Source organism: Microcaecilia unicolor, chromosome 1 (assembly GCF_901765095.1).
Source record: "Microcaecilia unicolor chromosome 1, aMicUni1.1, whole genome shotgun sequence".
Taxonomy (NCBI): domain Eukaryota; kingdom Metazoa; phylum Chordata; class Amphibia; order Gymnophiona; family Siphonopidae; genus Microcaecilia; species Microcaecilia unicolor.
Window position 1 is genome coordinate 623,510,833 of NC_044031.1, and position 25,585 is coordinate 623,536,417.

Consider the following 25,585-nt stretch of genomic DNA (forward strand, 5'->3'; position numbering starts at 1 on the left):
GGAAGGCTGGAGACGTCGGCAGCACTTTCACTGACGCTGCTCAGCTGCTGCGACCGTCGGAGGTAAAAGATTTAAAGCCCCCAGGGCGGCGCGGAGCTGAGGTAAGCGGCGAGGGTAAGCACCACGGCGGTGCCCTCCAGAGGTCGGCGCAACCCTGCAGTGCTTACCCCACTTACTGTGTTGGCACGGCCCTGATGATACGTTGAAACCTTGGAAACGGAGTTAAGAGGACAGATAGCAGCAGAATCGGATACAGGGCCAGCGTGATCAGAAAAACAAAGTCACCAGACAACAAAGGTAGAAAAGATCATTTTATTTTCATTATAGTGTTTGGAATATGTCCACTTTGAGAATTAGGTGCTCAACATTAAAAGTTTATATTTATTTACTTATTTATGGCATTTTATCCCATATTAAACATGAATTATGGTGTTTTGTGGCTCTACACATATCATGATATTATGATCCCTTGTTTCATATGGTACAGTAAGGTTCTGAGTGTGTTTTTGCACAAAGTTGTGCATAGTGTTTTGCAGTTGAGTGATTGTGGTTAGTATATGCTTTCAGCAATCACTTTATTCTTTGACATATGATACATATCTAATATCTAAATTGAATAAAAGGTATTGTGACTTATTTTAATTTATTTTTTCTGTGTTATCAGACAATTATGGGTTTAAGCTCCGCCCCCAACCCCAACCCCTTTAGCCTCCCCAAACAGTTGGGCCACCAATCGCCTACATAAAATATTTTGTACTTTTTTGGGATCTTGCCAGGTATTTGTGACCTGGATTGGCCACTGTTGGAAACAGGGTGCTGGGCTTGATGGACCTTTGGTCTTTCCCAGTATGTTAATACTTATATACTTATGTAAACAGCTGAAGGAAATGGAGAAAGCATATAGATAGGAGTTCCGAAATGAACAGAGTTCAGCCTCGTCCTGATGTTTCCAGCCCCTGCACCTTGCCGTGGTGTGTTGCCGCCTGCACACTTTCTGCATTTTGCTGGAGTCTTCTTTGGTATTTCCACTCCCTGCGCTCTCTGCATTCTGTGCAGTCTCTCTTGCATTTTTAGCCCCTCCTCCTCACATACAGTGTGGTCTCCAGATGCCAGAAAGTTGGCAGGGCTTTAGTACAGTACTCAGTAGTGGCTACACCCATGTTGCTGCTTGTGAAAGCACAGAGCAGATTCCCTGGTTCACACCCCCCACCCTGCTGAGTCAGCAAAATGAACACAATGGGAGAATTCTGTGCAAATCAATTCAATCTGGACCAAGTTCTGGAAGAGAAGGACGCTACCTACAGATTAACTGGATATGGTGATACTGAAAAGTGCTGCTTTCCGAAGATCACTTTGGACTAATGTTTGGACATCCCCACCTGCAAGCTGGCTACTTTTCCTTGGCCTATTTACTCCTGTACAGATTTAATTCTTGGGTCCTTGCTTTTTAGCTCTAGTTTAATGTGTATTCATATAGTTTTGAAATGAACGACACCTTTTCTAACAGCCCCAGTCCTGTTTTACAAACTTTCCTCCCCTTGGCCTATTTTTGGGCTCTAGTGTGATGGCTCTGATGAATGTGATCAACTTGTGGTCCATATGCCTATGAACCCGGCTGTGCTCTCCTTAACTTTCAGTCTCCAAACCTAAACTTATGTACCATGAGCTCTGTGCTCCTTGTCCTCATGAGGTCTGGCTGTGCTGCTGCTCTCATCTGGGGAATTCCACCTCCAAGGTCCCTGGGCGCTGACTCTGAGTTCTGCATCCTGCTTTCTTTGTCTTGTAGTCCCTACCCCTATGAGCTTTGAGCTCCACGATCTGGGTCCCTGCCATGTGAGCTCTGGGCTCTGTATCCTCCTGGTCCCTGTCCCTTTGAGCTCTGGTGTCCTGTCCCTTGTCTCCGTGAGCTCTGGGCTCTATTGTCCCGGTTCCTGCCCCCATGAGCCCCAGGCTCTGATGTTCTGGTCCCTGTCTGTCCCTGTGAGCCCTGGGCTCTGCTGTCCTGGTCACTGTCCCCGTGAGCCCCATGTGCTGCTCTACTTGTCCTAGGGTCCCTGTTCCTGTGAGCCCTGGGCTCTGATGACTTGGTCCCAGGGTCCTTGCCCCCATAAACCCAGACTCTGCTGTACTAGTCCCAGGGTCCCTCTCCCTGTGAGCCCCAGACTCTGCTGTCCTGGTCCCTGTCCCCGTGAGCCCCGGGCTCTGCTGTCCTGGTCGGTCGGGTCCCTGTGTCAGCGCCGGGCTCTGCTCCTCCCTCGGGCCGGGCGGAGCCTCCCTCCCCCCCCCCCCCCCCCCCCCCACCACTCTCTCTCTCTTCCTGTCTCTAGGGAGGGAGTCGGAGTCCGACGAGGCCGGGGAGCGGCTGCTACAGCGCTGGGTGGTATAACAAGTACACTTTCTCCGGCTGGCACTGCTATGCTGTCCCGGTACCGCCTGGGATTTCAGGGTTGTTCTCTGTCCCGCTAGCGTGCGGATCTGGGCCGTATTCCGTCCCGGTACCGAACGGATCTGCACGGATCGGCTCCCCCTTTGTTTCGGGACTGTGCGGATCAGACCTGGTTCGGCAGGGCTCCTGTTTGGGGATGCCCCGAAGTCCAGCAGGCATCGCCCTCTGAAGTAAAGTAGAGACTGGAGCCCCAGGTGAGACATGGTCTGGTGGGGGCTGGGCTGCCACACCTGGGGGAGGGAGAAGGGGGGAGTTTGCTCACCGGGTGCAGGGCAAGTGCTGGTCTTGGGTGGAAAGTGAAGGAAAAAGCCTGCTCAATATTCACCTTTAAACAGAACAGCACACAGCCAAGAGCCTCTACTGATTCATGGGCACTGCTGCTTTCTGCTGTTCTTTTTTTCACGTTGGATCTTTCTTGTTAGGGAAAGGGGGTGGGACTTGATATACCACCTTTCTGTGTATTTTTGCAACTACATTCAAAGCGGTTTACATAGTATATACAGGTACTGATTTGTACTCGAGGCAATGCAATGGAGGGTTAAGTGCCTTGCTCAGAGTCACATGGAGCTGCAATGGGAATCAAACCCTGTTCCCCAGGATCAAGGTCTGCTGCTCTACTAGGCAACTCCTAGGCAACTGCCTTGTTCCTGTTAGGCGTCCCTATGCCACACACAGTGAGAGTCTAGGCACCCACATTCCATGACAGAATACCAGTGTAACCTGGCTGCAGTTACACCAACCATGGCACAGGTGTAAGTGCGGGATGCCAAATGTGGCAATGGGATGAATAATACGTTACTGTATTCTGTAGGATGTAGGATGTGCATGTGTCAGCCCTGATGCTCCCATGTGAACCCCTTTATACGCTATGCCACTTCCACATGCCCTTCCAGAATAGTGCTGAAGTCTTTTGCAGCCACTTAGGTAGAAAAACACTGTATAGTGCTGACAGTGTGCACGTATCTGCATTTGTATAGTGCAGTGTGCACTATATATTTGTATAGTATATTTATTTATTTTTTATTTGTTTCATTTGTATCCCACCTTTTCCCACTTATTAGTAGGCTCAAAGTATATACAGTGTGTATGTATTTTTGTAGTGTTGACAGTGTGCATGTACCTTTATTTGTATATTGTATACAGTGGGCCTGTACCTTTATTTGTATACTGCTGACAGTGTGCATGTATCTTTTTTTATATAGTGCTGATGGTGTGCACATTTCTATACGAAGGAGTGGTAACAGTCTTGGTGTGCTTTGTGTCATACCAGAGAGTATTATATTTCATAATTTTATTTATTTATTGGGATTTATTAACCACGTTTATGAAGGGATTCACCCAAGGCAGTGTACAGCAGGTATAGTTTAACATAAAACTTACAATGTTGTTAACAGCATAACAATAGTAAAATAACCAAGAATAAATATAAATACAATAAATGAAGTAAACTTGAAAACAGTGAATTGGAACCTAATAATAGAACTACCATGAAACAGCACTGGGATTCAAATACAGCGTTAGCATAATACATCTAATAAGTATGCATTAGAACATTCAACTCACATAGATATGATGCTAAAGAATTTCTACAATACGGTTTACCAAACAGCAGTATTCTTGTGTTAATATTAACTGTCTTGTAATGCTTCTTAATTTGTTATGTAAGCCGCATTGAACCTGAGCTTTCTTGGGAAATTACGGTGTAGAAATATCATAATAATAATAATGTTTATGTAGCTGTGACTGTGTGCATATTTATATAGGAAGGAGTACTTTCCAATCTTTTTGTGCCTGTGACCCCCATGATTGTGACCCTCTGGAGGTGCAGAATAATGATACAAGTATTAAGAGTCCACCTAAGTCATGACCCCAAAGGCAAGTTTTGTGATCCCATTTGTGATCCCAGCCTACAGTTTGGGGAACTTTGGAGTACATCCTTGACAGTGTGCATAGTGCTGTACCAGAAGTAGTATCAAACATATAAGTGGCAAGAGGCATACTCACTCGCAAATGCGCAGTAGAGACCCTCTCTGTCCCGCCCCCCGTGATGACGGGGCATGACAGAGAGGGAACCTGCGCACCTGCGAGTGAGGGAACCGCCATCGCCACTGCTCCCCCCTCCCAGGGTTGCCGCTACCGCTCCCCCCACCCACCCGGAGTCACCACCGCCGCCACCCACCCTCCACCCGGCCCGGGTACCTGGCTTCCCCATTCAAACCGCTGGAACGCAGCACACAGCTCATCTGAGCTGCCGTTGGCCTTCCTTACCTGCCTGTGTCCCGCCCTCGCCGACGTTACGTCACACAAGGGCAGAACACACAGAGAAGAAGGAAGGCTGACAGCAGCTCAGATGAGCTGTGTGCTGCGTTCCGGCGGTTTGAATACTGAAGCCACGTACCCGGCCCGGGTGGAGGGGTGGTGGAGGGGACTCCGGGGGGGGAGGAGAGGCGGCAGCGACCTATCCGGGGGGGGGGGCTTTCAACCCCCCCTTGCTTTACTAGCCCGTTTTTACGGGCTCAACGGCTAGTATTTATATAGTGCAGACAAGCTGCGTGTATGAAAGCAGTGTGTAGCTTTTTTTTGTTTTCAGTCTTTTTTTTTTTTATCGCAGCCAGCTGTCTCCTCTGGTGTAAGCAGCACTCTCTTTCCTGCAGCCAGACCTGCCCGATCTGATCTGACCCTCAGCAGCCAGGGGAGCCGGTGTCAACTCTGTAAGCAGGCAGGGAGGGAAGCAAGGGAGATTGAGGCGGAGAGGAAAGGGCAGCGTGCATGCATGCTTGGCAAGTGTGTGTGTGTGTGTGGGGGGGGGGCGGGCTCTAGAGATGCCGCAGCTCTCCTCAGCCATCCAGGAAGCTGCTATTTCAGCGGTAATGGGAAAGAGCAGTACCAACAGCTCCTGACCACCTGTAAAACCTTCACCCTAAAAGTAGGTGGTCATTTCTGTGCATCACTGGGAAAACAGCTGTGCATTATTCGGAATGCACATTTGAATAGTAATTAGCTCATTAAAATAATTTTGCATACAATTATCATTAGCAGCTACCATGACAGGAAAGGAGCCCGCAGAACCCTTTTGTGCATGTCTTGCTGAACTCTGTGCTCGCTAAACCGGCTACAACCAGTATAAAAAGTACGTTGCTGGCTCGTTAAGTTTTGTGCATCTGGGCCATAGTGCTGTGAGAGAATGTTATACTTATTGCTGACCATGTGCTGGGGTTGTGTCAGAGTATTTTATTTACAGAGTACTGACAGTGTGCATAGTTCTATATGAGAGAATATTATACTTACAAAGTGCTGACAGTGTGCATAAAAAGGGATCCAAGTGTGATTCGGGAACAGGGGTGGGCCAAGACAGTCTGCCGCCTGAGGCGAGGGGATGGTCTGCCACCGCGGCTCTACTTCACCCCACCCCCCACCCCCCCGGCAGTCAGACATCTCCCCCCTTCCTTCCTTCCCTCCCTGAATTTACCTTCTTTTCTGGCTTTCCAAAAGTCGGTGTGGCAGCAGTTTCCGTACGCTGCCCTGCCACCGGCCCTGGCCCCTTCTCTCTATTGTGGCCCACTCCACCTTCAAGGAAACAGGAAGTATATCAGAGAGGCGGGCTGTAAGAGCGTAGGTGTCGGTGGCAGGGCAGAGTAAGGGAACAGCTGCCATCCTGACTTTTGGAAAGCAAGAAAAGAAGGTAAATTCGGGGAGGGAAGGAAGGAAGGAAGGAAGGGCAGGGGGGCAATGCCAGAGTGCAGCGGGCATGGGGGTGGATACCACTCCAAAAGAGTGCCGCCTGAGGCCCCCCCCCCCCGCCTGATGTGGCCTAATGGTAGGGGCACCACTGTTTAGGAAATAGCAAACTGGTGGAAACTATTATAAAGAATAAAATCACTGAACACATAGCCAAACATGGTTTAATGGGACAGAGTCAGCGTGGGTTCAGCCAAAGGAAGTCTTGCCTCACCAATCTGCATCATTTATTTGAAGGCATGAATAAACATGTGGATAATGATGAGCCAGTTAATGTAGTGTATCTTGATTTTCAGAAAGCATTTGACAAAGTCGCTCATGAGGGACTCCTAAGAAAATTAAAAATCCATGGGATAGGAGGCAATGTTATGTTGTAGATTAGAAGTTGGTTGATAGAAATACTACTACTACTATTACTAATCATTTCTATAGCACTACTGGACGTATGCACCACTATACACATTATATGCATCAGAGGGTAGGGTTAAATGATCATTTCTCTCAGTGGAGGAGGGTGAATAGTGGAGTGCCCCAGGGATCTGTACTGTGACCAGTGCTATTTAACATATTTATAAATGATCTGAAAAATAAGTGAGGTGATTACATTTGCAGATGATACAAAACTAGTCAAAGTTTATAAAACACCTGCGGATTGTGAAAAATTGCAGCAAGACCTTAGGAAATTGGAAGAATGGGCATCCAAATGGCAGATGAGATTTAATCTGCAAAGTGATACACATTGGAAAGAATAATTCAAATCATAGTTACCTGATACTAGGGTCCACCATAGGAATCAGCACCCAAGAAAAAGATCTAAGTGTTATCATGGACAATATGCTGAAAATCTTTTGCCCAGTGTGTGGCGGCAGCCAAAAAAGCAAACAAAATGCTAGGAATTATTAGGAGAGGGATTCAAAATAAGAATATTATAATACCTCTGTATCACTCCATGGTGTGACCTGACTTTGAGCCAGATGCACAAAGGTCCCGTTAAGAATCCATCTGCATTTCCAAATCTGTAAAAATTTACCGATTTAGAAACACAGAGGGATTCACAAAGAGAATCGCATGCAAATAAGCTGCTTGTTGCTTTTGCGACCCAGCTCATTTGCATGTGATATGGGGGAAGCCAGTCGGTGAGCTGAGCATGTGCAGAACAGTCAGTCGCTATGCATGCCTTCTCTGCGCATGCTACAGATGCCTCTCATACACGCAGACAAGCTGCGTGTATGAAAGCAGTACATTTACCCATGTTTTCTTTTTTGCTATTACAAAAGTGCTTTTTTTTTTTTTTTTGGATGACCATACCTGTGTTGGGGCTCCCTGCCTCCCGCTGCTGGGAAAAAGTGGGAAAAACCTCTCTGCTGCTCTCTGCCAGGGTTGCCAGGTGGAAAATTTTTTTCCCACCCAAACCAGCCTAAATCCAGCCCAAAACCGGCCCAAGCTCAAACCCCGCCCCTGACACCCCCACCCCCGTGTCATCACCCCTGCCCCCGCCGTCATCAACCCCGCCCCGCCATCATCAACCCCACCCCTGCCATCATCGGCCCCGCCTCCCCGTCACCGGCCCCGCCTCCCTCGTCATCGGCCCCACCTCCCTCATCATCGGCCCCGCCCATAACATCACTAACCCCGCCCAAAACGTCACTAACCCCGCCCCCCGCGGCCGGAAAAAACCGCCTGAAAACCACCCAAAAGAAAAAAAAGAAGCCCAAAAAACCGCAACCCGCCGCGGGCAAAAATTTCCCGCGGCGGGTCGCGGAAAACCGCCCACCTGGCAACACTGCTCTCTGCTCTTCTGTGAGGAATCAGCATCAGAGCTTGGTTCCACCCCCAGCTGTTGCTGCTGCTTCCTTCTATTGGCTGGCTGACATCCTAGAACGCCCATCATCTCCCTGAACATGGACTCTCATTGGCTGGCTACTGTCCCAACTCCTCCTCCCTGCAGGGCTTCCCTGATGACATCACTTTAGAGCTGTGAATTGATTGGATCTGAACTTCCTGGTGTCCCCCTCCACAGAGAGGGGCTAAACCAATTGGATAGTGTCAGCCTGGAATGTCCTGTGCACTCACTATTATTATTATTATTTATTTAGATTTTGATCACACCTTTTTCTATAGTAGCTCAAGGTGAGTTACAGTCAGGTACACTGGATATTTCTCTGTCCCAGGCAGGGGCTTAGCCAGACTTCAGTGGGAGGAGGGTCCAGAGCCTGAGGTGAGGGGGCACATTTTAGCCCCCCCCCCCCCGCCATCACCACCACCAACAACAGCAACTTTGACCCCCCCCCCCCCCGTCGACGACCCTTTCGACCCCCCCTCCTGCCGCCAACCCTCCCCCGCCGCCATTGCCTACCTTTGCTGGCGGGGGACCCCAATCCCCGCCAGCTGAGATCCTCTTCTTCCGGCGCAAGGCTTTGTTCTGTTTCTGAGTCTGACGTCCTGACGAAGCCTTGCAGATCAGCCAGCAAAAAGATTAGACACAGAGAGGTGTAACAGTGACAAGGATAGTCTCTTCCCACATGAGCTTACATGTGTTGGGAGAGGGCTGTATTCAGTCAGTCTCTCTCAGGTCTTTGCCAGCATTGTTTTGGGCTGTGATATCTTGGGTGAGTGTTGGCTGATCTGCAAGGCTTCAAGGCTTCGTTCTGTGTCTGTGAGTTTGATGTCCTGCACATACAACCTGCAGGACGTCAGACTCAGAAACAGAACAAAGCCTTGCGCCGGAAGAAGAGTACCTCAGCTGGCGGGGATTGGGGTCCCCTGCCAGCAAAGGTAGCCCACAAAGATGGGAGTCGAGAGGATTGTCAACTGGGGGGTCCAGGGCCAAATCTACAGGCCCCCGTGGCCCCCACATAGCTACGCCACTGGGCCCACCCAGGAGGGCTCACAATCTAAGTTTGTACCTGAGGCAATGGAGGGTTAAGTGACTTGCCCAAGATCACAAGGAGCAGCACTGGGATTTGAACCAGCTACCTCTGGATTGCAAGACCAGTGCTCTAACCACTAGGCCACTCCTCCACTACTGCTGGAGGGGAATACCAGGAAGTTCGGATGCAATCAGTTCACAGCTCTAAAGTGATGTCATCAGGGAAGCCCTGCAGGGAGGAGGAGTTGGGACAGCAGCCAGCCAATGAGAGTCCACGTTCAGGGAGATGGGTAGTCTAGGATGTCAGCCGGCCAATAGAAGTAAGCAGCAGGAACAGCTGGGGGTGAAACCAAGCCCTGAGTGTTTCCCACAGACGCTGTTTGATGGACCCTTGTCTTCCTTGCATTTTTGGTAAGTCACCATTACTTTTATGCTTTACATTTCGGTACTGCCCCCCCCCCTCCCCCCAACTTCTTGCCAGTAAAATGTCATTTGAAAAAGAAACATGGCACGGCTTTCATACACGCAAAGAAGCTGCGTATAAGCTGGTGTACTTTTTTTTTGTGTGTGCTCCATCTTCCCTGCCTTGTTTTTCCTCTTCTAATTGTGGTAATGAAGAACCGGCAGGTCCAGACCTCCTGTTAAAATTTCCACGGTAAAGGTAGGGACTGCTTTTGTGCATGCGGTTGGAAATGGTAGTGCATCGCATTGCATGCACATTATAATAGTAATTAGCTCATTATAATAGCTTTGCATTCCATTTTCGTTAGCTGCTACCGTGACAGGAAAATGACTCGGAGAACCCTTTTGTGCATGTCTCGGGTTTACTACTTGTGTGCTAAACCAGCTAGAACTAGTTTAAAAACCATGTTGCTGGCTCGTTAAGTTTAGTGCATCTGGCCCTTTGAGTATTGTGTGCAATTCTGGTTGCCCTATCTTAAAATGATATAGCAGAATTAGAAAAGGTTCAAAGAAGGACAACCAAAATGACTAAGAGGATGGAACTCCTCTCATATGAGGAAAGTCTAAAGAGGTTAAGACGCTTCATCTTGGGAAAGAGAAGAGGCCTTCAAAGGAAATGGATCCTCAGGAGCTTAGCCGAGATTGGATAACAGAGCCGGTAGTGGGAGGCGGGGCTAGTGGTTGAGAGGCGGGGATAGTGCTGGGCAGACTTATACGGTCTGTGCCAGAGCCGGTAGTGGGAGGCGGGGCTGGTGATTGAGAGGCGGGGATAGTGCTGGGCAGACTTATACGGTCTGTGCCAGAGCCGATGGTGGGAGGTGGGGATAGTGCTGGGCAGACTTGTACGGTCTGTGCCCTGAAAAAGACAGGTACAAATCAAGGTAAGGTATATACAAAAAAGTGGCACATTTCTTGGGCAGACTGGATGGACCGTGCAGGTCTTTTTCTGCCGTCATATACTATGTTACTATGGTGTAGAACAGGTAAACGTAAATTGAGATTTTACTCTTTCAAAAAGTACAAAGACTAGGGGACACTCAATGAAATTACATGGTAATACTTTTAAAATGAACAGGATGAAATATTTTTTTCACTCCATGAATAGTTAACCTCTGGAACTAGTTGCCAGAGGATGTGGTAGTGGCTGTTAGTGTATCTGGGTTTTAAAAAAGGTTTTGACAAGTTCCTGGAGGAAATGTCCATAGTCTGCTATTGAGACAGATATGGGCGAAGCCACTGCTTGCCCTACAATCAGTAGCATGTATCTTGCTTTTATTTGGGATTCTGTTAGGTACGTCTAACCTGAGTTGGCCACTGTTAGAAACAGGATACTGGGCCAGATGGACCATTGGTCTGACCCAGTACAGCTATTCTTATATTCTTATAGTGCTGTATGCATAGCCGTACTGGGTCAGACCAATGGTCCATCTAACCCAGTATCCTGTTTCCAACAGTTGGCCAATCCAGGTCACAAGTACCTGACAGAATCCCAAATAGTAGCAAGATTCCATGCTACCAATCCCAGGGAAAACAGTGGTTTACCACATGTTCATCTCAATAACAGACTACGGACTTTTCCTACAGGAACTTGTTCAAAACTTTTTAAAATCCAGATACACTAACTGCTGTTACCACATCCTCCAGCAATGAGTTCCAGAGCGTAACTATTTGTTCAATGAAAAAATATGTCTTCCTATTTGTTTTAAAAATATTTCCATGTAACTTTGTACTTTTTGAAAGTGTGAAAAATTGATTAAATTTTATCTGTTCTATATCACTCAGGATTTTGCAGACCTCAGTCATATCACTTCTCAGCAGTTTCTTTTCCAAACATTATCTTTGGACCTTTTCTAATTCTGCTATATGTTTTTTAACATACGGCAACCAGAATTAAACACAATGCTGAAGGAGAGGTCACACCATGAAGCAATATTCTTGGTCTTATTTTCCATCTCTTTCCTAATAATTCCTAACATCCTGTTTGCTTTTTTGGTTGCCGCCGCACACTGGGCAGAAGATTTCAGCGTATTGTCTGCAATAATACCTAGATCTTTTTCTTGAGTGCTGATTCCTATGATTTGGATTATTCTTTCCAATGTACATCAGTTTGCATTTTTCCACATTAAATTTCATCTGCCTTGAAGAAGAGCTGAAACTGCTGATTGCCATACTGTAAGGTGGATTCACCGATGTTATGTGTTAGTAAAGAAACATTGCTTATTGATTGACAATCTTGTGTATCACTGTTTCTACATTTTGTTGTTACTGTTCAGTTTCGCTGCACAATAAAGACTTCTTGCAAATAAAAAAAAAATAAATTTCATCTGCCATTTGGATGCCCAGTCTTCCAGTTTCCTGTCCGCATGTGTTTTAACAACTTTGAATAGTTTTGTGTCATCTGCAAATTTAATCACCTGACGTTCCAGTTCATTTATAAATATGTTAAGTAGCACCGGTCCCAGTAGAGATCCCTTCAGCACTCCACCATTTACCCTCCTCCATTGAGAAAAGTGGCCATTTAACCCTACCTTCTGTTTTCTGTCCAATAACCAATCCCTATTCCACTGGAGGACATTGAGGGGCATAATCGAACGTTGCCGGCCAAATAGGTCGCCGGCGATCTATTTTGGCGGTGGCGCAACAGCTGGCTGGAACCATATTATCAAAAAGATGGTCGGCCATCTTTTTTTTCGATAATACGGTTTAGACCGGCCAAATGCCTTAGATGTCGCTGGGTTTGAGATGGCCGGTTTTGTTTTTCAGCGATAATGGAAAGAAATGTCGGCCATCTCCAACCCGGCGATATCCAAGGCATTTGGTCGTGGGAGGAGCCAGCATTTGTAGTGCACTTACATGCCAGGACACCAACTGGGCACCCTAGGGGTCAGTGTGGTGGACTTCAGAAACAGCTCCCACATGCATAGCTCCCTTACTATGGGTGCTGAGCACCCCCCCCCCCAAACCCCCTACCCACAAATGTGCACCCACTAAAAGTGCTCCAGGGACCTGCACACACTCAGGCCTCTAGGACTTGTTGCTGCTGTATAACCTTGGCACAGCAGTTGACACCTGAAGACTAATGTCTTTGAAAAAGTGCTTTATTTGAATAAGCACCTTTACTCACAGTTAACTGCAGATCAGAGGTTGTGCCCCACTGGCAAAGAGTCTCCCTGATACTGAGATTATCAGTAGGTCCGAGCTGGCAGAATGCTGTACAATGCCCTCTTTCAGCAACATTCAAGGTAAAAACGGTTTCTTTTTTTTTTTCAATTCTCTTTATTGTCGTCGGTACAATACATGCTTATACAATGCACTATGTAATACAAACCATCAACACTTAAAACAGTATGTCCTTCGTCACAGAGATATACACAAATAATATACATGAAGCACAATTGCACTGACATTTTCTTCTATTCCCCTTCCCCCCACCCTCCCCGAAACCCCCCCCCGGCCTGCCCCCCCCTCCCCCCCCTGTGATCATCCATGGTGCTAGGAAACCTTATTGTCTTAACAGTTCCTCTAACTTCTGCCAAAGCAGTGCATACTGTCTGTTGTCTGAGTTTGGAGATGACTTATACAATGTGTTCTCATATTTTGCTATTTCTTTGACCTTTGCCACCCAGCAATTATAGGGTACTGGTTCTTCCCTTGTCCAACACTGTAGGATAGTTTTTTTTTGCTGCCAGGGTAGCCATATATAAAAATCTCCGCTGTGGCTGAGAGAATCCCTGCTCCAGTAGATCTGTCTGGTCTCCCAACAGCAGCGAATGGTAGGACCACTCTACCCTCTCCTGGAGCACTGCATTCAATACCCCAAAGAGTTGGTTCCATAGTTCCAATTTCGGGCATTCCAGGAAACTATGTATGAAGGTGCCTATACCCGCCTGGCATTTGGAACATATGTCCGACTCCCACAGCTTCATCTTCTTTCCCTTTTCACAAGTAATATATGCCCTATGTAGCAATTTAAACTGAGTTTCTTGCCAGTCCGCACATTTGACAAATTCTGCTAATGACACAAACAGGAAATTAAACTGAGGCTGCGAATAATCAGTTCCCATTTCTCTATTCCATGCAGAGACAATTCCTCCCCTCCCATCAGCTGGCCCAGCCATTTTCGTCAACTTATACCACATAGATAATTTATTGCCCTTTGGGGGTAAACATAACACCATCTCATCCATTTTCCCATATGTCCATCCCTTCCCATACTTCCTCCATGCCTGTGACCAGTAATGTCGTGCTTGCAGATATTGTAACATTTGATTATTTGGGATCCTCCATGTTTCCTTCACTTGCGAGAAGGGAAGGAAACTATTGCTCTCCGTGGACACCAAGTCTCCCCATGTCACACATCCATTTTCTGCCCATCTTTTAAATACAGAGGGTCCCATACCCACCGGGAAGTCTACCAGCCCCACCAATCTCTGAAAGGGCGAGGCAAATGGGCTTCTATCCTGTCGACTCCTCCACCACTTCCATGCCTTACGGAGCGGTGTAAGAAAGCTAAGCTGTTTGTTTGCAATGGTACCTAGTCCTGGCGGGGTGTGTATTAGATTTATAAACGAGTATGGTTTGCACCATTCCTCCCACCAATGATTTGGAGTGAATTTTGACTGGCTACTAATACCTTCGTATATTATACGCATCAGGGCTGCCACATTGTAAAGGCGTAGCTCAGGTAGATTAAGGCCTCCCCTTTCCCTATTGAGTATTAACACTTGATATCCTATGCGTGCGCCTTTATTCCTCCATATGAATGATCTTATAGTGGATCTAAATAGTCTTTCGTCCTGTCTCTTAATCCATATGGGAATTGCTTGCAATGGGTATAATAATTTTGGCAACAGAACCATCTTGACCAATGCTATTCTGCCATAAAGTGACAGGGGGAGGTCTTTCCATCTCTCACAAGTTATCCTGATCTTATCAATTTGTTCCATTATATTTTTCTTATACATCACTAATGGGTTAGTACTCAAAAAGATCCCCAAATAGCGCATTGCCTGTGATACTGGTGGTATAGGGACACTACCAAACCTTGAGTTGCCTTGGGTTCCTGCTAGTGGAAGTAATTCAGATTTTTCACAATTGACCCTTAACCCCGATACGTCCCCGAACTGCTTTACTAAGAGTAATGCCTGGTCCAGATGAGTAAATGCATCCTGCAGGTATAAAAGGATATCATCTGCAAATAAATTAATGCGGATCTCTTTCCCTCCCACCATAAGCCCCCTAATCTTGTCACTCTGCCTTATTTTAATCGCCAGCGGTTCAATTGCCATCAGGAACAGGAGAGGCGACAGCGGGCATCCTTGCCTTGTTCCCCTTTGTAACTCAAAGTCTTCTGTTAGGGTATTATTTATCATCAGCCTCGCTCTTGGTTTAGTGTATAAGGTTTTAACCCACTCAATGAATCTGCCACTAATCCCGTACTTCTCCATCACCCAAAAAAGATACTGCCACGATATGCTGTCAAAAGCTTTTTCCATGTCTAACCCCGCTATGACCTCACTCCCCTTTGTTCCTTTATAAGTGTGGATTGCTGCCAATGCCCTAATGAGATTCATTGAGGCGTACCGGCCCGGTACAAATCCCGCCTGATCCTCCTGCACCACCCCAGATAGAGATATGTTCATTCTTCGGGCTAGGATAGCTGCTAGAAGTTTAACGTCCTGGTTTAATAAGGATATTGGGCGGTAAGACCCCACCTGCCCCGGATCCTTTCCTGGTTTAGGGATTAAGATAATATGTGCCAGATTTTGATTATGTTGCCCATCTGCTCCTCCCCCTGATAGATCATTAAAAAAATCGACCAGTGGTTTAGTAATATCTGTCATTAAGATCTTATAGTATTCAGGCCTGTACCCGTCTGGGCCTGGGGCTTTAGTCAGCTTTAGTGCTTTAATGCCTTGCTTGACCTCCTGATCTGTTATAGGGGCGCTTAATCGTTGTGCTTGATCTGTGGTCATCTGCGGCACTTGTAGGCCCTCAAAGAAAGCATCTCTCTGCAGTGGGTCTAATTCCCGTACTGCGTATAGGGATTGGTAATAGTGAACAAATTGTTTATGTATTTGAGTTTCTTCATGATATACTCTGCCTGTACTGTCTTTTATTGATGTAACAATCTGTCTTTTCCTGTACGGTCGCACTAGGTTTGCCATAAGCTTCCCTGCCTTGTTGCCCCATTGAAATAGTTTGAATCTCTGAAAATATATGTCCCTTTCAGCTCTGGCATTTAGCAATTGATCAATACATTTACGAAGTCGACCCAATTTCTCCCTGTGTTCTTTATCCATGCTTCCCATATGTTGTCTGCGCACTTGCTGGTACTCGGCCGACAGGGTTAACAGCTCTGCCTCTGTTTTTTTCTTTTTCCGGGCAGTGTACGCTAAGATATGGCCTCTCAGTACAGCCTTGGCCGCCTCCCAGTATACCGTTGGGCTCACTTCCGGGGTTCTATTATCCCTTTGATAATCTGCCCACTTCTCTCTCAAGTATGCTTTAAACGTTTCGTCTCTGTATAGTGTAGGGGAAAATTTCCACACCCTCTCCGAGGCTCCCTTAGTATATTCTATGGAGTATGCGAGTGCTGAGTGATCTGACAATGTGTTATCCAGTATGTGTGCTGCTTTTGACACCGAGAATAGGGCCTGTGATACCAGAAAGTAGTCTATTCTAGAATATGAATTATGTGGATTGGAAAAGAATGTAAAGTCTGAATCATAAGGGTGTAGAATTCTCCACACATCAATCAACCCCAGTTGGTGTAGCAAAAAATTGACTCCCCTATGGTCCCATCCCTTTGTTTTGGATTTACTTGGTTTACAATCAATAGTGGGATCTGCAGTAATATTGAGGTCCCCTCCCAAGATTCTCTGGTATTCCGGATACAGCGCCATCTGTGCCACTATATCTGAGAAGAATTTATGGTTGTATGTATTTGGCCCATATATATTACAAAGGCTGATCTTTCGGCCCCACAACTCTCCCAACACTATGACATACCTTCCCTCCTTGTCTTGTAATACCTTATGGATGGTTAAAGACAGCTGTTTGTGTACTAAAATAGCAACTCCCCTTTGTCTGCTGTTAAAGGATGAACATACCACCTCTCCCACCCACCCTCTCTTCAGTTTCACATGTTCCGAATTGGACAAATGGGTTTCTTGGAGAAAGGCGATATCCGCCCCCTCTTTTCTAAGCCAGGACAATATTTTGGTACGTTTAACTGGGGAGTGAATCCCATCTACATTCAAAGATAGTATCTTCAAATTAACCATTTCCCACTCTCTAGTCTGTAATCCTCATGCCGTCTTTTCTGCTCTTTTTTTGTTCCCTGCCGGCTTCCCAGCTAAGCCCACCAGGAACTCTCTGCTTCTGAATTTCAGTTTCCATCAAACAACATCTCCATCTTCCCCTTTGCAGGCTCTTTACCTCTTCCCTCCCCCCTCCCTTCCTCCCCCCTCCCAATTCCCCCTTACTGCCTCCTTCCCTATCATTCACACTGACCCTAACTCCTCTCCCTCCCACCCCTCCCTCTTCCCCTTCAAAGCCCTTCTGATTCCTCCTCTTCATCATCCTTCTCCTTCCCGTCTTCATACAGCAAGGAACATACATCATACTCCCCCCTCGAACTCCCTGCCCAGTAGTATACCCCCTAACCCCGTAACAGTCCCCCACAGCCAGATCAGCATAACACAACCTATGTACATAACATTCTTATAACTTGCTAAGATTATCACATTAACTGTTGCTCGAGAGCTCTGCACTTTTCTCTGGAACTTTGGGCTGCACCTTCTCTGCGCCAATGCATCAGGATCATGGTTACCCCACCGTCCACTTGCTTAGTGCCAGACCTCACAGGAGCAGTACCTTGATGATATCCTGATCATATCTTTTTAGCCTGTTTTGGGGGCATGAGTGTTTCTCCTGGTAACTCCGATCAGGCTCCAATCTCAGGGTTTCTCTTATTAACAGTATTGCCCTCCGACTAGGTCTGTTCAGCTTGGCTCTCTTTATGCAAACAGTGGGTGAAAACAAAGTTAAATCAAACCATTAGATCCTATTCGATCTGTCCCGCGGAGATGTGTCTCCTTCAACATTTATTCTCTGGCTGGTGCCTCTCTGTTCAATCTCTCCATAAACGCTTTGGCCTCTGCTGCTTCTTGAAACATCAGTGCTTTTCCTTCATGCCACACTCGTAACTTCGCAGGATATAGAAGCGAGAATCTGATGCCCTTGCTGTACATTTGGGAGCACGTGGGGGCCATTGCTCGTCTAAGCTGCACCACCGCCAAGGAGTAATCATTGAACAGTAAGAGTTTATGTCCATTGTATTCTAGTTGCGTTTGTCTGGTTCTTCCCTGCTTTAGCATCGCTTCTTTCTCTCGCCAGTTGAGGAAATGGGCAATTGCTGTTCTAGGTTTATTATCTCCTTCTTTCCGGCTCCCTATACGATGTGCACGATCGCATTGCCAGGCGCCAGTTCCTCCTCCCAGGCCCAACTGCGTAGGGAGCCATTCGCTAAAAAATTTGTAAAGTTCTCCCTCTTTCACTTCCTCTGGAAGCCCTACGACTCGCAGATTATTGCGGCGATTTCTATTCTCTTGCTCTTCCACCTGTGCTCTGAGAGCTGCTGCTTCTTTTTGCAGGGTTTCGATCTGGGCCGCCATACCCGTTGTCGTGTCTTCTTGAGCTAGCACGCGCTGTTCCACCTCTGTTAGCCTGCGGGCCTGCGTGTCAAATTTCTCATTAATTTCCTCGACCGCAGAGTGGATTTTATTTAGTCGATCCTCCAATGCCGCCGCTACTGTTGAGGATATCTCTTTTGCCCATTCTCCCGCGTTTTTTTCCGGCCCAGGTAAAGGATCTGGAGACATCGCCATCTTGGCAGCCTTTCCCGCGGGAGTGTGCTTATGTTTTATGGCGCCCTGATTTCTAGTGGGCATACCGCTCTTCCCGTTCCTCCGATTATAGCCCAATTTGTGCTGTGAGTTCTCTGCCCCTTCGCGTTATTTGGGATTCTTCAGGGTGTAAAAAATATTTCAAATAGCAGGTTTTTTGCAAAGAATTCGAGGGAGCTCTCCCTTCCTGCTGCTGTTCAGGAAGCAGTCATCACGTGACCCCGTAAAAACGGTTTCTAACGTGGGTAACACATGAACGGGATCTAAAACTGGCTTACAAAAATGGCCACTACCTCATGGACTACCGGAAACAAAACAGGGCACCCTCTGACCCAGTTAGCAGGGGGGAAAAGCACCATGGGAGTATAGCCCAGTACCCTACACCCACCACAATGTATTGCTGATGTGACTCTGCAGGGCACCTAACAGAAAAGGTGTCACACTCACCCGAGAGCCACATCGCAACCACAGAAAGGCTGTCAGACGATACAACACATTCTGCTGTCATGGAGGTGGGTACGGGATTTGAGGCTGGCATACAGGCTGGCAAAAAAGGTTTTCATTTTAACTTTTGTAGTATGGGAGGGGGTTGGTGACCACTGGGGGAGTAAGGAGAGGTCATCCCCCATTCCGTCCGGTGGTCATCTGGTCAGTTGGGGCACCTTTTTGAGACTTAGTCGTGAAAATAAAAGGACCAAGTAAACCCGGCCAAATACCGCTTAACGCCGCTTTTTTTTTTCATTATTGCCGAAAGCCGGCCATCTGGTAGCCACGCCCATGCCCCGCCTTCGCTTCGCCAGCGACACGCCCCCTTGAACTTTCGCCGGTGAGGCGACGGGAAAGCGGCAATGCTGTTAAAAAGCCAGCTTTCGATTATACGCTTTTAGCCGCTTTTGTGAAATCGCCGGCGATCTCCTGATTTGTGTCGGAAGATCGCCGGTGAAAAGTTTCTATTATAATTTGGATTGCCTCCTATCTCATGACTTTTTAATTTTCTCAGGAGTCTCTCATGATGAACTTTATCAAAAGCTTTCTGAAAATTTAGATACACTACATCTCACCTTTATCCACATGTTTATTCATGCCTTCAAAGAAGTTAATGAGGCAAGTCTTCCCTTGGCTAAATACATGCTGACTCTGTCCCATTAAACCATATTTGTCTATGTGTTCTGTAATTTTATTCTTTATAATAGCTTCCACTATTTTGTCTGGCACTAAAGTCAGGCTTACCGGTCTGTAATTTCCCGGATCTCCCCTGGAACCCTTTTTAAAAATTGGCGTTACATTAGCTACCCTCCTGTCTTCAGGTACTACGGACAATTTTAACAAAAGGTTACAGATCACTAACAGCAGATCAGCAATTTCATGTCTGAGTTGTTTCAGTACCCTCAGGTACATGCCATCTGGTCCAGGTGATTTACTACTTTTTAATTTGTCCGTTTGGTTCAGTCTGTCTTCCAGGTTCACTGAGATTTCTTTCAGTTCCTCCGCATCATCACCCTTGAAAACCATTTTTGATACAGGTAGATCTTTTACATCTTCTTCCGTAAAGACCAAAGCAAAGAATTAATTCAGTCTCTCCGCTATAGCCTTGTCCTCCCTGAGTGCTCCTTTCGCTCCTTGATGATGATGCCCCTGTACAAGTCGTTGGTGAGGCCCGATTTGGAGTATTGTGTTCAGTTTTGGAGGCCTTATCTTTCTAAGGATGTAAAAATACTTGATGCGGTTCAGACAAAACCATCAAAAATAGTAGGGGGTTTACTTAGCAAGACGTATGTGGAGAGACTTGCTGACTTAAATATGTATACCCTGGAGGAAAGGAGAAACAGGGGTGATATGATACAGACATTCAAGTATTTGAAAGGTATTAATTTGCAAACAAACCTTTTCCAGAGACAGGATGGTGGTAGCACTAGAGGGCATGAATTGAAATTGAAAGGGGGCAGACTCAGGAATAATGTCAGGAAGTATTTTTTTTCACTGAGAGGGTGGCAGATGCCTGGAATGCCCTCCCACAGGAGGCGGTGGAGATGAAAACGGTAACGGAATTCAAAACTGCGTGGGACAAACACAAAGGAATCCTGTTTAGAAGGATCGGATCCAAAGAAGCTTAGGGAAGATTAGGTAGGAAACCCAGTGCTGGCCTGACCTCTATGGTCTGTGCTCTGATGGAGGCTGAATTAGATTTGGATGGGCTAGAGTGGAGCTTTTAGAACAAGGCCATGGGCAGACATCTACAGTCTATGCCCTAAAAATGACAAGGATAAATCAAGAATAGGTATACATACCATATGTAATGAGTTTATCTTATTGGGCAGACTGGATGGACTGTACAGGTGTTTCTCTGCCAACATCTACTATGTTACTATGTTATGTAACAGTCCCGTGGATTCCCTCACAGGCTTTCTGCTTCTAATGTAACTGAAAAAGTTTAGTACGAGTTTTGGCCTCTGTGACAAGTTTCTCTTCTATTCTCTTTTAGCCTTCTTTATCAATGCGTTGCATCTAACTTGCCAGTGCTTATGTTGCTTCTTATTTTCTTCATTCAGATCTTTTTTCCATTTCTGAAGAATGTTTTTTTTTTGGCTCTAATAGCGTCTTTCACTTCACATTTTAGCCATGCTGGCTGTTGTTTGCTCTTCTTTCCACTTATGTTAATATGTGGAATACATGTGGTCTGGACTTCCAAAATGTTTTACGTCCATGCCTGATTTAAAGTCCTAACCTTTGTGACCGATCATTTTAGCTTCTTTTTAACCATTTTCCTAATTTTATCATAGTCACCCTTTTGAAAATAAAGTGCTGTTACAAGTAGATTTCCTTAGTGACTTCACTCCATATATCTGCTCAAATTTGATCATGTTATGATCACTGTTTCCCAGCAGATCAAACTCCGTTACCTCTTGTACTGTACCCTACATTCCACTAAGGACTAGATTTAAAATGGTTCCCTCACTTGTTGGTTCCTAGACCAGTTGCGCTTACGTACCTTTACAGACTGTATCAATGCACCTGTGTCTTCTAACAGCACCAAGAGTGCTTATATACCTTTACAGAGTGCAGCAACTCAACTTTGCTCTAACGGCACCCGGCACGGGTCCATGTTTCAGCAGATGCAACCGCCTGCTTCAGGGGTCATTCATCTGGTGCTACTGAATAAAGGATTTTTGCATATCATCTCCCAGACTTTGAATCAGTTTGTCACCCTCTGCTCTCGTGTTTACTCCTTTGACGTTCCGTAGAGGGTTGCTCCTGTTTTCTGTCCTTTGGTACTCTAAGCTTCTACACCTCTTATTTAGTTTAAGTCTTTTTTTATTGATGACAAAATAGTACAAGCATAACAATACAAAATCTGCAAAGTCAGTAGTCCTCAAGAAATTTCACATGTTCTCCCTCACTCTTCCAACCCCCCTCAGCCCAAACCCCAATCCAACCCATATAACAAGGATACACAAAGCCCAAACAACCCCTTCAACCCCCCCCCCCCCGCATCCCCTCCTACATGCAATAGACCACTGCCTACAGGTACAGGTAAATGTTGCAACACGAATGGTATGCAGGGAAGCACAGCACAAAGACAGTACAATACTAACACTCTCCTGCTTCCCAAAAGACCGAAGAGCAAATAGTATGGTTTAATAGTCAAGCCATGAGGTAAGCAGAAGCGCAAACCAGAGGAAATGGAGAGCGGCTTGTGTAGTCATAGCCTCTACACCTCTTGTTTATAAAATGCAGATCTGCACTGCAGTTCCACCCATCCTGTACCCCTGCAATGCACATGTGTAGTCTGTTTAAAAGTACATGCTCAGCATGCAGTTTTGTGAGTCATTTTCCATAAGGAAACCACGCCTTACACACAGAAAGCACTTGATAAAGTTACCTGCACATAGTGCTGATAGCATGTGTGAGGGCATGAGAAAGTGTTACTCTCTCTGTGTGACGCTGGCAGCACAGGGGCTTCTTACCAGGCATTATGGACTAGATTCTATATATCACGCCTAAAAAATTGGCACCAAAATGAAATATGTATAGGCATATTCTATAAAGTATGCCTAAATTTAGGCGTACTTTATAGAAGAAATCTAAATTTCTGCATAGTTTATAGAATACACCTGAGTGCCCAGCCATGCGACTAAATTTAGTCCTGGGCAGTTATGCCAAGTAAAACTTGGTGTAAATGCCGATGCCGAAATTAGGCGCAGACTGAGTGTATTCTGTAACCACGTGCCTATAGATTTTAGAAATGCCCACGACCTTCCCATTCCACGCCCATGGCCACACTCCCTTTTCAACTATGCAGCTTAGAATTTACGTGCATCACATTATAGAATACGTTTAGACACTTCTGCACGTAATTCTAATTAATGCCAATTAGTATAAATAATTGCTTGTTAAATGGCAATTATTGGTACTGATTGGCTTGTTAAATAATTAAGTTGTGTGCACAAATCCAGAATGCAACTAGTTTTGTGCACACCTCTTAAGTCACGCTATATAGAATCGGGGGGTATATGTACTCTGCATATCACTGATTTACAGACATTAAGGGTCATCACATTCATCATATATAAAATCTGTGATCTGAAATTTGGGGGCGTTGTTAGATTGAGATTTGAGATGCAACCACAGATAAATCGACTGCTTTTTTTCAGTTAAGGGTGTTGAGTAGATTGAAGGGAATAGTTCCTTCATGTGATTTCTGTACAATTTTGCAGAGCCTGATACTATCTTGATTAGATTATTCAATTCCCATTATTTGGGTTAAATTCATCTAAGATACAGGCTGTGCAAACTGTTCAGAATGCAGCAGCTTGTTTGCTTGTAGAACTGAAAGGGAATGGGACTTGATATACCGCCTTTCTGTTTTTGCAACTACATTCAAAGCAGTTTACATAATATATACAGGTACTTATTTGTACCTGGTGCAATGGAGGGTTAAGTGATTTGCCCAGAGCCACAAGGAGCTGTAGTGGGAATCAAACCCAGTACCCCAGGATCAAAGTTCGCTGCACTAACCACATGTTTCTCCCACATTGAAATGTTTGCACTGGCTACCTGTAAAATTCCGTATATGTTTAAAAATTTTAACTTTGATACATCAATGTGTATATAGTAATATTCAACAATATTTCTTGAATTGTATGAATATGTACGAACGACGGCGTGATTTGTGGTGTGTGTCAATGCAACAGTTAGTTGTTTCATCATGTCATTTTGCAGAAGTACGGAATTATACTATTTCAATAGTTGGAGGGAAGTTATGGAACCTTTTGCCAGGTTATTTAAGACTTTGTGCTGATCACAAACAGTTTAAGAAATTGCTGAAAACTTTTTATTTTGTAAAAGCTTTTATTGATGGATGGGACTGAGTTTATTTCTTTGGCAGTTTCCCATGTTTTGCTCTGTTTTTGTTTTTTTTATATTGAATGAGATTTATGATTTTATGTGATTGTTCTGTTTGTTGTGTTTATTTTTCCCTTAATGTTATGATTGTTTCGTATTGTAACCCGCTTTGACTCTAAAGCGGGATATAAATTTTTGAAAATAAATAAATAAAGTGATTTAACAGGGCCCAACTACATCATTCTGGTCGGCCCAGGAGCTAATGTTCAGTGGCACTTTAACTGAACAATGCTGCTAAATATCTGCTCTGAGTGCTGCAGTGCCAGGCAGTCCAGCGTCAAAGTTGGAAGTTATGTAGACACCAGTGACATTCCATGTCAGCACCCACTTAGCTAACCGGGCATGGACTGCATAAGTAATGGCCCTAACTATGCCCGGATAGCACTGAATATCAGCCCCACACAGATATTCAGTGGCGGTGTCAGCGCTGAAGATCTGGGTGTAATTTAGCCACTGGGGTCAGAGCATTAGGAAATACTGGCTGTCATTGGCCAAATATCGACAAGTATATTTATACAGTTCTAACAAGATGCTGTGCTAGCAAATGTGACCAGGACAGTCCTTTCTCCCATGAGCTTACACCGGTGGTCTTTATTGCAAAAAAAGTGGACACAGAGAGGTGTAATGGTGACAAGGACAGTCTCTTCCCACATGAGCTTACTTGTGTTGGGAGAGGGTTGTATTCAGTCAGTCTCTCTCAGGTCTTTGCCAGCATTGTTTTGGGCTGTGATATCTTGGGTGAGTGTTAGGGCTCCATCTTTTGCCATTCTTATAGTTCCTCATCACACTCAAGTCACCCTCTCTCCTCACTGTTTTCCTCCTGCACCGCCCATCCGTACCTGATACATTCTCTCCTTTATTTCATGTTGTTCTTCTCCCTTTTGGTCTCTAATACACTGTTTTCTTTTTTCTTTGCCTTTCCAGCTCTCTCTGGGCCTTCCGTCCTCTTTACATTCTCAGCAGCAGGAGGGAGCCTGATGTCGCTGCTCTTACTTTGATAACATCACTCCTGCTGTACCGATATAGTATACGTCCTTCTCCACACTCTCTCCTCCTGCTCTGCTGATGTCATTGCTGACATAATGCCTCGTGCTCTGCTGATGTCACAGGTCCTGCTCTGCTCTCACTCCTCTTGTTCTGTTGATGTCATCGCTGCTGTTCTGATGATGTCACTCCTCCTGCTCTGCTGATGTCATTGCTGCTATTCTCATGACATCACTCCTCCTGCTCTGCTGATGTCATCGCTCCTCCTTCTCCACTGATGTTATGGCTTCTGTTGTGATGATATCACTTCCCATCGTGCTGGCCACAAGATGCATAGCTCCAGCCACAGAGGGGTAAGATTTTGTATTAGTTTATAGACATGCATCAGAGCTAGAGATTCACTCTATCTGTAATCCTGTTAAATATATTTATATTATTTACTGGGGCCCACACAGCCTGATTCTGTTTTTTGGTGGCTAGAGGCTTATTTCATTATAGAAGGTACTCTGAAGTTCTTACAGCCCAGATTGTAGGGGACAGGTCTTAGGCGGTCCTTGCTCTGCCTGTGGGTTGTGATAGTCCAGGGTCATTTTGAGAGGAATGACAGACAGACTCATTCCTTTTGCCTTTTCTGCATGTAGATGCTGAAGGAGAGATGGGTACTCTCTGTCCCAGGTATAAGTCACCATGTTGTCCATTCTAAACAATGAACAATGTTCAGACAGAGTCATACACTGGGTCAGTGTTTGTCTGAAAGTTAGCTTTGTTATGTGG

The 25,585-nt window shown here is 45.7% G+C and overlaps 1 protein-coding gene across 1 annotated transcript in view; it reads left to right on the forward strand.

Annotated features, from left to right (window-relative positions):
- Window positions 1-2,355: 2,355 nt before the first annotated feature.
- Window positions 2,356-25,585, forward strand: part of FAM83H (family with sequence similarity 83 member H) — a 96,779-nt gene continuing 73,549 nt past the window's right edge. The window contains exon 1 of the mRNA XM_030220418.1: window positions 2,356-2,640. The gene's annotated coding sequence lies outside the window, so the exon portion shown is untranslated. The remainder of the gene's footprint in view (window positions 2,641-25,585) is intronic.